At 34.4% G+C, this 12,338-nt stretch overlaps 1 long non-coding RNA gene across 1 annotated transcript; it reads left to right on the forward strand.

Annotated features, from left to right (window-relative positions):
- The first annotated feature begins 653 nt into the window (after window positions 1-653).
- Window positions 654-11,499, forward strand: LOC138713735 (uncharacterized). Its single transcript, XR_011335975.1, has 2 exons — window positions 654-3,853; window positions 10,481-11,499. It is a non-coding gene; the product is annotated as an uncharacterized lncRNA (long non-coding RNA).
- Window positions 11,500-12,338: the final 839 nt, after the last annotated feature.

The raw sequence follows: 12,338 nt of genomic DNA on the forward strand, positions 1-12,338 counted from the left end.
TTTCTTTGGCAGTTTTAATTATATTACAAGGATGATTATGGTAGCATACACTACAATTTGTGACTGTTCACTGAAAATTTTCCACAATATAGTGTTGTCTAAAGCATCATGCTTGGACTCGCGTTATGGAATGAGCCCTTGTTCGAGTTCTCATGGGAAGATATTTTCTCATGAAATTTCGGCCTACCCAGAATCATGATGGATTTGAGGAGGTACGATAGGTAGCAAACTCCAGCTTAGAAACCCAACTATAATGGCTGTGGGGATTTTCATGCTGATCACACGTTACTCCTGTACTGGTTGGATGATCGTTCATCTCTTCCAAGACATGTGATTCTAGACCAGGTGATCCGTTTCTGCACAAAAAAATTAAATCTTCAATTAGACGTTTTAATGGTCTTTCTAGTCGCTTGCCTTCGAGTTGGTAATTCGAAGTTGGTAGAGGAATTTCGCTTTCTTCTATTCTTTGCTTGTAATTTTTCCTTTCTAAAAATAAATTTCATTTCTTTTATGGCCTACGAAATTATATTGAGCTTATTTCCTGAAATTTTCATATCTGCAGTGTTTAATCTTGTTAAATCTTGTTTTCAAAATGTCCAAATTTTGCTACCACACAGCAAAATCGGAATTGTTGAAGTGTTTTACCACTTTTTCTTATAATTCTTTATTAGATTTGAAAATCTTATTTAATGTGTTCCATATTTGTTATTATTTAAGTATTTTTGTTGGAAATATTTTTCATCTTCATATATGAAGATATACTACAGAGCGTTCCAGTGATAAATACTGGTTTATTCTTCAGCTGCTGGGTGGCATGGTGCTTGAGTGACCACCGGCAACTGGGCGCTTAAAAAAGCACTTCACCGAATTAAAACTTACATGCATACTTACTAACCATAATATGTTGTATTTAACATTAATGATTATATACTGTATTATATTAATTACAGAATTTTGTACCCTCCCTCATGACAGTAGCTGCTGGAAGTGTTGACCATTTTGCGCTACCGGTATACCACAGAGTTCACATCGCCATAGACAACCATTGTTCACATTCATGAGCTCCACTCCACTGATATGTCTAATTGTGTCACGAATGTTATCTTTCAGTTGTTCAATTGTGCGAGGATTTTTGTTGCTCGATGGGCAAATATTTTTTTAATTCCAGACTCCTGTGCTACACGTCTCAGAGACTTTTTAGGTGAAAGTTTCAAAGCAGCTCCAACTTCGTCAATTTTTTCTTCTCAGTTGCTCAGCCACCGCCGCTGCCTAGCAGCCGACAAATAAACCGGTACTTATCGTTGGAACACTCAGTAGATTGTTAATCTGTTTACTTGGCCCATTATTTTCTTCTGCATTACTATTTTACTTCTTACAGGTTGTTGGCCTAAATAAAATGTGGTGTTAGTTTTCGAGGATGAAATATTCATATCAAAATCGTTCAAAATATTGTTCAAAAGAAAAACACCTGTTTGTAAATCATATCCTGAATTAGACATGAGTACCATATCATCGGCATTTATTATTGTGTTGAATTTCGTGTTATGGTTTGTTATAATTCGTTTAGTATAAATAATGTTATTTCATCTAGAATCTCTGAAGTTTATACATATATTCGGCATAAACAAAATAAATGGCAATGAGAAACCCCATTGATGCCTCCATTAATTTGTTTTAAATTTGGCATTTTATCATTTGTTTTTATTTTTATGTTTGTAGTTCGATATATCCTGTTATGTTACGTAATATCCGATTTTCAATTTGTTTCTGGTACTGGTAAGTACTTTATTATTTCTTCTAGGAATAGCTCAAATGTTTTAAATTTAGCTTAGCCGTGGTAGGCTATATAAGTTCTTGTATTTTAGATTAAGTTGCTAGCAATGAGTCCACTTTTTTTCCAGTTTATCTGAACTGATTTATGAAAACGAAATGTGACAATAAACTACTCACTCTACTCTGTTTCTATAAAGTATAAAAAAGGCCATATTCATTTCCAAATGAAATTCTCTTCTTGCTTGGAACATGTTATTGGTGCACGTTCTTTCTTTTCTAAATCCACTCTGGCATTGAAGAGAGAAACCTTCTACCCACAGATTCACTTTCCATGGTTTACCACTGCCCAAAAATATGAAATGGATTGCGTGCCATTCTCAGGATCATGGTAAAATCTTCCATTGCTCCATCACTTACTTCTATTCATGTGGAAAAAAAGGGAGAGAGATCGAGCATGAGTACAATGATGCACGATGTAGGTATTTTTTAAAATTTATTTTAATGTAATATTGGTAGAGTCTTATTGTGCAACCCGAATAAATGTACTGTTTTAAAATTCCTTTTCAGAACAAAAAATTACATTAGTTCGGATCAAATTTTTGCACATTTAAAAGACAAAACTAAAATTCTTTAAATCACTTATTATCATAATACACTACTCTCTTAAATTTACTGAGCATATTGGGAATCAAATCAGTGGCTTTCCGAAAACATGCTATGAAATATTTCATATAAAACGATTTTTAATCTCGAAAAGGAAGCAAAAACGAGCAAAATTTTATTAAACTTTTCTGTTCGAAATATCTCAAAGAATACCCCTTGAATTTAATAACGTTACTTTACAGTTCACCCTATATAATCACTGATGAACTATTAAGTTATCGGTATTTAGATTATATAAATAACAACTTGATTGTGTTAATATTTAAATTATGGTGTTATTTTTACCTGATTAACTAGTTTCGATGTTATTTCCATCAAGCCACCGGCGTGGCTCAGTCGGTTAAGGCGCTTGCCTGCCAGTCTGAAGTTACGTTCGGGCGTGGGCTCGATCCCCGCTTGGATTGATTATCTGGTTGGGTTTTTTTCCGAGGTTTTCCCCAACCGTAATGTGAATGAAAGGTAATCTGTGGCGAATCCTCGGCCTCATGTCGCCAAATATCATCTCGCTATCACCAATCTCATCGACGCTAAATAACCTAGTAGTTGATACAGTGTCGTTAAATAACCAATTAAAATAAAAAATATTTCCATCATCTTCTGAATATGAACATACATATATATCTGTGTTTTATTACGTTCATTAACTTCCAGCCTATGAAAGAGAAATTATGTGATTTTAATACACCGTTTTATTATACCAGTATTTATGTCTGTCTTAGTAAAATTACTACTTCCATTTTCGCTGGCCTATGTTATATTCTGGTAAGTATAAAATCCTTAAGTACAAACTAATAAAACGATTTTCAAAAGGAAAATAGTTTATAAAAGTTTATGTAGAAAGGAAATCCGGATTGACTTCTGATACTAAGCAATTGATGTAACAATCAGAATGGATAATGATAAATGAGAAGTACAGAAATAAATTTAAAAAAAATTTATTTAAAGAATACAATTGATTTCCATGCTTCTTTACATCTTCCCTTAATCCTACTTTTTTAATAATATTTTTTTAACTTTATTAAAATGGGGTTTTAGTAATTGTTGTCTCAGTGCTGTCACTGATTTTGTTTTCTATATTTCAGATCTAAACTGCAAATACTTTAGGCGCAGCAGAACTAAGTCTAAGCCAAGATTTATTGCCACAAATGCCACTATACAGTTTGGTGTAGATGAGACCTATGGCAAGCCGAAAAATTGGATGGTGAATGATGGACCTGGGACTTTCACATGCAATATGTGTGGAAAAACATATCGATGGTACAGAAATCTTCAAAGTCATGTTCGTCAAGAATGTGGCAAAGAGCCACGTTTCCTATGTCCCTACTGTCCACATCGTACCAAGATAAAGAGCAATTTAAAAAAACACATCAAGATTAAACATCAGACATAAGAAATTACATTTCATAAAATGTACAAGGTAAGAGACACAGACAGAATTCACTCATTAGGATAAAGATCTGGACATAATGGACAGTAAAGTACTAACTCACCTGATGATGCCACTGCAAGCTGTTTTAGTTTCATATTTAAACAACCTTTTATTATGCTAATAATACTGGAAGGCTTCTGACAACAGTGGCGGCTCCTGTGTATTTCTTAAGAGGAGGAAAGAAGTTAACAGCACGAAATGATACCTTCTTGAATGAAACATGCTACAAATTAGCCTACATGCATACATGTAACACCAGGTAGTGTTGGGGTTGGCCTTCCCTTCTGTATAGCAATAATCTGTCCTTGTAAACTGAGTTTCCTAAATTTTACAAAATATATTATGTTTTCACTTCCATTCATTGTTGAATAATTGCACAAATTAACAATTACAAGGAAATTCACAACCTCGCAGCATTTCTCGCGCACACTACAGCATCACATGTGTTGGAAGGGACCAGCTACTAACAAGTAATCGGAACTGTTTTACGGAAGTGGAAATGGGAAATAATCTGAGGAAAGCGAGAACACTGCACCCACCCACGTGGTCTGTGTTGCCACATGTACATTTTACAAGTTCAGGTCGTGTGGCTGTTGCCCTGTCTAGTAGACAATGAATGAAAGTGAATTTCAGGGGCCAAAAGACCAGCGATACTAACGTAGAACTAACTAGTTCCTCTCTGTTTTATATAAACTCAACTTTAACTTTCAAATATCCTTGAAAGTTTCAAACCATGTAAAGTAGCCTATATAAAGTGCAATGAATAATATTTTTTATTTATGATTTTAAAAAAAGCTTATATGGTATCTTTCGTAGCTTTGGTTTAAAACTGTTTTTATTGTGCCTCCTCCTAGATGTGTTATAGTCTGGTTGAATGCAAAATCGTTAGATGGCAGCGGTAGCGAGCTTACTAGTCGGTTTCTATTTCCCGCCCATGCGCTGATTCAGAGGAGGATCTCCTCCCTCTCCGTTCATTTACTTGCTTTAAAACTCTGCTTCTTTCTCTGGCCGCTAGTGCGCTGTTGTCTATGTGTGTTAACTGCAGTGAAGGAGGAATGGATTGACTTTCCTCCACACAAACAATCTCGCATCTTTCTCACAGTTTTCTAGCAGCACATAAGCGCACGTTGTTTAAAACTCGATCAACCGAGGTTTTCTTATAGCTGAGAACTTAAAAATTATCGAATCTTCCTCGAATTTCAAGGCACATATTTTAGTTGGTATTTACTTTCAAAAGAAAAAAAAAATGTGAGGAGGACGTTCCTCCCTTCCCTCCCCCGAGGAACCGCCACTGCCTGACAACCAATGACTACTTTAAATGAAGGTCATGTTCAAAGTATAATTCCTGTTGGAACTTCTTCAAGAGTCAGTTGTGAATTATTTGAATCAATATTTTGAGCACATTAATTTGTCATGGTCGAATTTATTGAGTGCGGATAAAGTATTTCAAAGTAAAACTCTATTTCATTTCTCTTCATGGGGTATAATTAGCATGTATATATTAACTTCGTTGTTTCAAGAAAAAACTCATGAATAAAAATAATAGAATATATCGACTTACTTAATGAACAGAACATTCATGTTTCTTCATGAAAACGGCTATGCATTGAGCAATGTTGTAGACATTTAAAAAGAAATACATAGGTACTATAATGTATGTTATGATATTTATGTATAAATAAAGGAATTGATTATTGCTACTGTTGATTCTTTTGTGAAAATGCCTTTTGTGCAAGTCATAGATCTAGATCTGGGGTAGATAAAAATTGGTAATTTGCTATTTATAAATTTATGTTCGAAACTCGGAGAGTTCATGGTGGACAAAGACAGGTTTTGTCAGTGCATTCTTGCTTGTCCTGACAGTTTTCTACCATCTTTTCTTCCTAACTTATATGCAAATAAAGAAAGCACTTATGTTTTATCTAGACTTTTAATGTACCAGTATTATAGAAGTAAAGTGTGAAATCACCAGTGTAATGCTATGCTCTGAAACTTTAACATTATGCTCACGTGATCAGAATCAAATCATTCTCATCATTAATTGCATTCAGTGCTCAAATTTGTAAAAAAAAAAAAAAAAGGAATAACATAAGAGTTTTTATTAGCAAAACTCTCTTATTTATCTTCTTTCTATGTACTCGATTCTTGGCATAATTTTTCATAATTCAGAGATGAAATTTAGCAAATCAATGCTTTTTTTTTTCTTAAATACCTTCGATGCTGGGGTAATAGTTCATAATAGATAAAGGCCAAATCCTTTCTAATTTGTTCCTATTTGGCAATTCATAATCAGCCTGTCATCTCATTGATGCAAAATAACCTTCAAACTTGAAAATTTATTTAAATAGTACTGTACCCTAGTACTATTACTATTACTACTAGTACAGTGAATAAAAAAAGCATATTTTCACATTGTCCTTGCCCATTATATTTCTCGTAACATGACAAAATGGGAGACTTCAATAAAATATAGAGGGTCTCAGTGAAAGTTGATGTAATGTTTGTTGGTCAACCAGTGATTAAGTTCCCACATTACTGTTGCTGTTTGCCTGATGCAATTCCATCATTAGCAGTGTAAGCTGTGGTGTTATGCTGAAAATACGCCGTGAAATGTTCTTCATAGTATGATAATTCATCATACAGTGTTTCTAAAATGAGACTTATGTATTACTTCGCACTGCTATTTTTTTTTTCAACAGTTTTATGGGCACTGACGAACACCACACTCCTCTATGGGCAATGACGAACACCACACTCTTACTTTTTCATCATACGAGTACTGTTGACCAGTATCTGTTATTACGTGATGGAACATGGCCATGCAGCTTCATGAAAAATAAAATCAGTCTGGGATCAGTTCTGCTGGTATTAATGTTTTATAACATCGAATTACAAAATAAAATGTAATATGTATAAATAGGAACGGATTTCAAGGTGCTAAAAAGAGAGATTTAGAACTTTATAAAATACAATTTAGGACTTATAGAAGTTTATATAAAATTCCTAATTTTAATTTTAGTAAATATTACATTTTAGGAATAATTTATGTACAGAGGACTGGTACTGACAATGAGTTCTACTGAACTGAAGACTGAAATTCTATCAGTGAAAGAGACTGATTGCTGATTGGTCAGTTTCATTTCCGATAATGGGAGTACACTGACACGAAAACTAATTTGTAAGCTCTCATCTAACCTAAACAACCTACTACCCTTTTTATGCTAGGATGGACTTTTTCAAACGAATTTCAGTTCCAGGAAATTAGGTAAAATCTTCTTCCCTTACCTTCTAAGACCAATATGAAACAAACTTGCCAGACAAGTGTTTGTCTGTAAGAGATCCTTTTTGGGAAATTTTGCATTTTTGTACTGGTATTTTTATTTTAAATATACTCAAAATACTAAAAAGGTGCTTTTCAGGCAAAAACATAGTTTTTAGGCATTTATAGGAGTTTATGAGTTAGGAGTAAAATTTGCTTTGGAACCATACGTTAGAACAGGTAAACTCATTTAAATATTTAGGTTATAATTTGACATATTTACCTATTACTGATATATCTGAAAATATTCAACATTTTAATGGAGCCATAAGAACCATCAACCAGGTTTTCACATCCACGAAAACCCAAAAAACATACCAGATTAAAAGCATATAAAGTTCTAGCAAGACCTGTCCTCATGTATGGTAGTGAGGCCTGGACTGTCCGAAACTCAGATGTTCAATGCCTAACAACTGCGGAAATGAGATTTCTAAGGAGGACTGCCGGCTACAGCTTGCTTGACCACAAAAGGAATGAACTAATTACAAAAGAATTGGAAATTACACTTATTTATGAACATCTCAACCGCTGTAGACAAAAATGGCTTAACCATGTCAATAGGATGGACCATTCCAGACTCCTAAGACAAATTCTCCGCCATATACCACATAGAAGACGATCTTTGGGACGCCCCCTGAAAACATGGATGGAGACTATAACAGGCCACTAGGCCTAATACCTGCAAGGACGATGATGATGATGATGATGATGATGATGATGATGATGATGAGGACGACGACGACGACGATGATGATGATGATGACGATGACGATATAGGAGTTTATGGTTAATTTAGATGTTTTAGGTTCTATAGAATTTTAATAGGGGGATCCTGTGTACATGAAATGTAGAGATATCTAAATAACATACGTCTAGGATGTAACAAACAAAATAGGCATAGAACTAGAAATCCGTAGTGATAAATTAGGCTACTAATTAACATAATTATGCGAAATAATTCATGGCATATTTTTTGCAGGGTATATAATACTACAGTTCATACTGCTTGTATGTATCCATGACTGAATTGCACTGGGCATTTGTGAAGATAAACAGCGACAGTGGTCAGCCAACATAGCCTATGTTACATTAGCGTTCACTGAGAATCTCTGTACAATTGCTTTACTTGTCCAAAATAATAAATTGTATATTTACTGCATTGAAACCTGTATCTTTATAGTCTGCATTCTGTTGTACCTATTCTATTTTATTATATTCAGAGGCATCATTTGTGGGGCAGGATAGAGCAATGCCCCCCCCCCACCCCATTTAAGATTGAAAGAAAATTAATAATTGAATAGTACTTACTTACTTACTTACAAATTGCTTTTAAGGAACCCGAAGGTTCATTGCCGCCCTCACATAAGCCCGCCATCGGTCCCTATCCTGTGCAAGATTAATCCAGTCTCTATCATCATATCCCACCTCCCTCAAATCCATTTTAATATTATCCTCCCATCTACGTCTCGGCCTCGCCAAAGGTCTTTTTCCCTCCGGTCTCCCAACTAACACTCTATATGCATTTCTGGATTCGCCCATACGTGCTACATGCCCTGCCCATCTCAAACGTCTGGATTTTATGTTCCTAATTATGTCAGGTGAAGAATACAATGCGTGCAGTTCTGCATTGTGTAACTTTCTCCATTCTCCTGTAACTTCATCCCGCTTAGCCCCAAATATTTTCCTAAGCACCTTATTCTCAAATACCCTTAACCTATGTTCCTCTCTCAGAGTGAGAGTCCAAGTTTCACAACCATAAAGAACAACTGGTAATATAACTGCTTTATAAATTCTAACTTTCAGATTTTTTGACAGTAGACTAGATGATAAAAGCTTCTCAACCGAATAATAACACGCATTTCCCATATTTATTCTGTGTTTAATTTCCTCCTGAGTGTCATTTATATTTGTTACTGTTGCTCCAAGATATTTGAAATTTTCCACCCCTTCGAAGGATAAATCTCCAATTTTTATATTTCCATTTTGTGCAATATTCTAGTCACGAGACATAATCATATACTTTGTCTTTTCGGGATTTACTTCCAAACCGATTGCTTTACTTGCTTCCAGTAAAATTCCCGTGTTTTCCCTAATCGTTTGTGGATTTTCTCCTAACATATTCACATCATCTGCATAGACAAGAAGCTGATGTAACCCGTTCAATTCCAAACCCTGCCTGTTATCCTGAACTTTCCTAATGGCATATTCTAAAGCGAAGTTAAAAAGTAAAGGTGATAGTGCATCTCCCTGCTTTAGCCCGCAGTGAATTGGAAAGGCATCAGATAGAAACTACCTATACGGACTCTGCTGTATGTTTCACTGAGACACATTTTAATTAATCGGACTAGTTTCTTGGGAATACCAAATTCAATAAGAATATCATATAATACTGCCCTCTTAACCGAGTCATACGCCTTTTTGAAATCTATGAATAACTGATGTACTGTACCCTTATACTCCCATTTTTTCTCCAATATCTGTCGAATACAAAAAATCTGATCAATAGTTGCTCTATTACGCCGAAAACCGCACTGATGATCCCCAATAATTTCATCTACGTACGGAGCTAATCTTCTCAAAAGAATATTGGACAAAATTTTGTATGACGTCAACAAAAGTGATATTCCTCGAAAGTTACCACAGTTGGTTTTGTTCCCCTTCTTAAAAATAGGTACAATTATGGACTCCTTCCATTGTTCTGGTACAATTTCCCTTTCCCAAATAGCAAGTACACGTTTATAAATTTCGCTATATAATGCACTTCCACCCTCTTGTATTAATTCTGCTGGAATTTGATCGATACCTGGAGACTTGTACTTTTTCAGATTTTCTATCGCTAAAGTACTGCTAAAGAAAAATGTGAGAACTGTACTTCTAATATTGAAATATTCCACTTTTATAACTGCGTCAGAAATAAAAGACGAGATTTGTTGGGGCTAATTCAGGAAATTATTTATGACAATACCTTATCCCATTAGGAATGCATCAGAAAATCTGGTGTTTTAATCCACTGTACAATTAAATGTTAATATTTTCAGCATATGAAATAAATTTATGAATATGTATTCATAATATAATAATTATATTAATAATTTAGTATTACTTAATGTATTGAATTTGTATCGTCACTTAAAGAAAAGATCTTGTGTTATTTGCTAATACATAAATCTTACATTGAGGGCATAATATAATGACGAAAGGTTTGAAGAAAGGAAAATATGTTTTATAGGCGATTTCTTCATAATTCTTGTTGCTTAAGATTATGATATATTGAAATATATTTTTCTTTCATCCAGGCATATATTATGAAGATGTGACTGATGGAAGAATGCAAGATCTGGTTGACTGTCGATATCTTGAAGTGGGCTGTATGCAGTCAGGTTCCAACGGGACTCAGGAACGTTTTACAAGTTGTATTGCAAGAGATGGACCTGGAATTTTTCCCTGTACAATGTGTGGAAAAGTGTATCGGTATTACAGAAATCTTCATACACACCGTCAGCAATGTGGCAAGGAACCAAGGTTTCACTGTCCATTATGTAATTACCGTACAAAAGCCAAAAGCAATCTCAAGAGACATATATATCATATGCATAAAAATTCTCTACCAATGTAGGAATATCCAAAGAAAGAACACAAGAGAATTCAACTGCGTAATAAATTTAAACCCAGTTATTGAAGAGTGTGTACTGAGCCTTTCTGTGCATAATGTAATAATACAGAGCCTTCTTTTCTCTTTGGTTTGTACAATTATTGTTTTCATAGGTCATGCACTGCTTTATGTTTCAATTTATAATGCTCTGATTTCTTGCAAAAAGTGAATGATCATTAAACCAGTGACATAATCACATCTTAAAATGCATTGCTGCTTATGTAATGTAATATTCATCTCTGACTTGATATTAAATTATTCTTATTGATAGGAATGATGATCATTCTCATACAACAGCCAAAAGCAATCATAAGAGGCATGTAAAACATATGCATAAAAAGTATCTAACAATGTAGGAATATCCAAAGGAAGAACACAAGAGAATTCAACTGTGCAATAAATTTAAACCCAGTTATTGAAGAGTGTGTGTACTGAGCCTTTCTGTGCATAATGTAATAATACAGAGCCTTTTTTCTCCTTGGTTTGTACAATTACTGTTTTCATAGGTCATACATTGCTTTATGTTTCAATTTATAATGCTCTGATTTCTTGCAAAAAGTGAATGATCATTAAACCAGTGACACAATCACATCTTAAAATACATTGCTGCTTATGTAATGTAATATTCATCTTTGTCTTGATATTAAATTATTCTTATTGATAGGAATGATGATCATTCTCATACAACAGTCCTTACCATCTCATTTAAATATATTTATATTTTTCCTTCTATATCTTGAAATTTCAAAACTTATATAATTATGTATTGTTCGTAACTGTCCCCTTTGACTCAGCTTCAGAATTGGTTGCACTTCTGTGATATTGTTGGTAAGTAGTAGGTTATTTTACGACGCTGTATCAACATCTTAGGTTATTTAGCGTCTGAATGAGATGAAGGTGATAATGCAGGTGAAATGAGTCCGGGGTACAGCACCGATAGTTACCCAGCATTTGCTCATATTGTATTGTTGGTAAGATATTGAGTCAACAACTGAAATACATGGTCAAGTAAAATTATATTTAGTAAAAGAGTAGCATTAAGTCATTTATGCAATTCATATTTCCTAATCCTATTATTTTTCTACTTCCTTTTCGTATCTTCTTCTCCTTTCATTCTTTCTTTATCTGTTTTACCTCCTCTGTAATACCGATTTTCAGACCATTGTGGTATAGGGGAGGGAGGTTATTGCTTCTGAATCATCTACACATTGTGGTCCTCTCTGGTTGTAGGACCACTGCAGAGACATCACAGGACAGTCACAAAACAACGGACGACCATCCGGTCTCTTAGACGAAAAGCAAATTTCCTCCATTGCCTATGCCAGGCCATTCTTTTTCGCCGATGTAAAATATATTACTTAATTATATAAGTTAGTAATAATAAGGTTTTCAATTAAAATTTCAATTGAACATTCCTAATTGAAGGGTTCAGAACCATAGTGGGCCAAGCGCCATTTACTAAAACTGTAGAAAACAAGGGTTAAAATGAAGTTATTACCATA

This window comes from Periplaneta americana, chromosome 14, assembly GCF_040183065.1.
Source record: "Periplaneta americana isolate PAMFEO1 chromosome 14, P.americana_PAMFEO1_priV1, whole genome shotgun sequence".
NCBI classification, from domain to species: Eukaryota; Metazoa; Arthropoda; class Insecta; order Blattodea; family Blattidae; genus Periplaneta; species Periplaneta americana.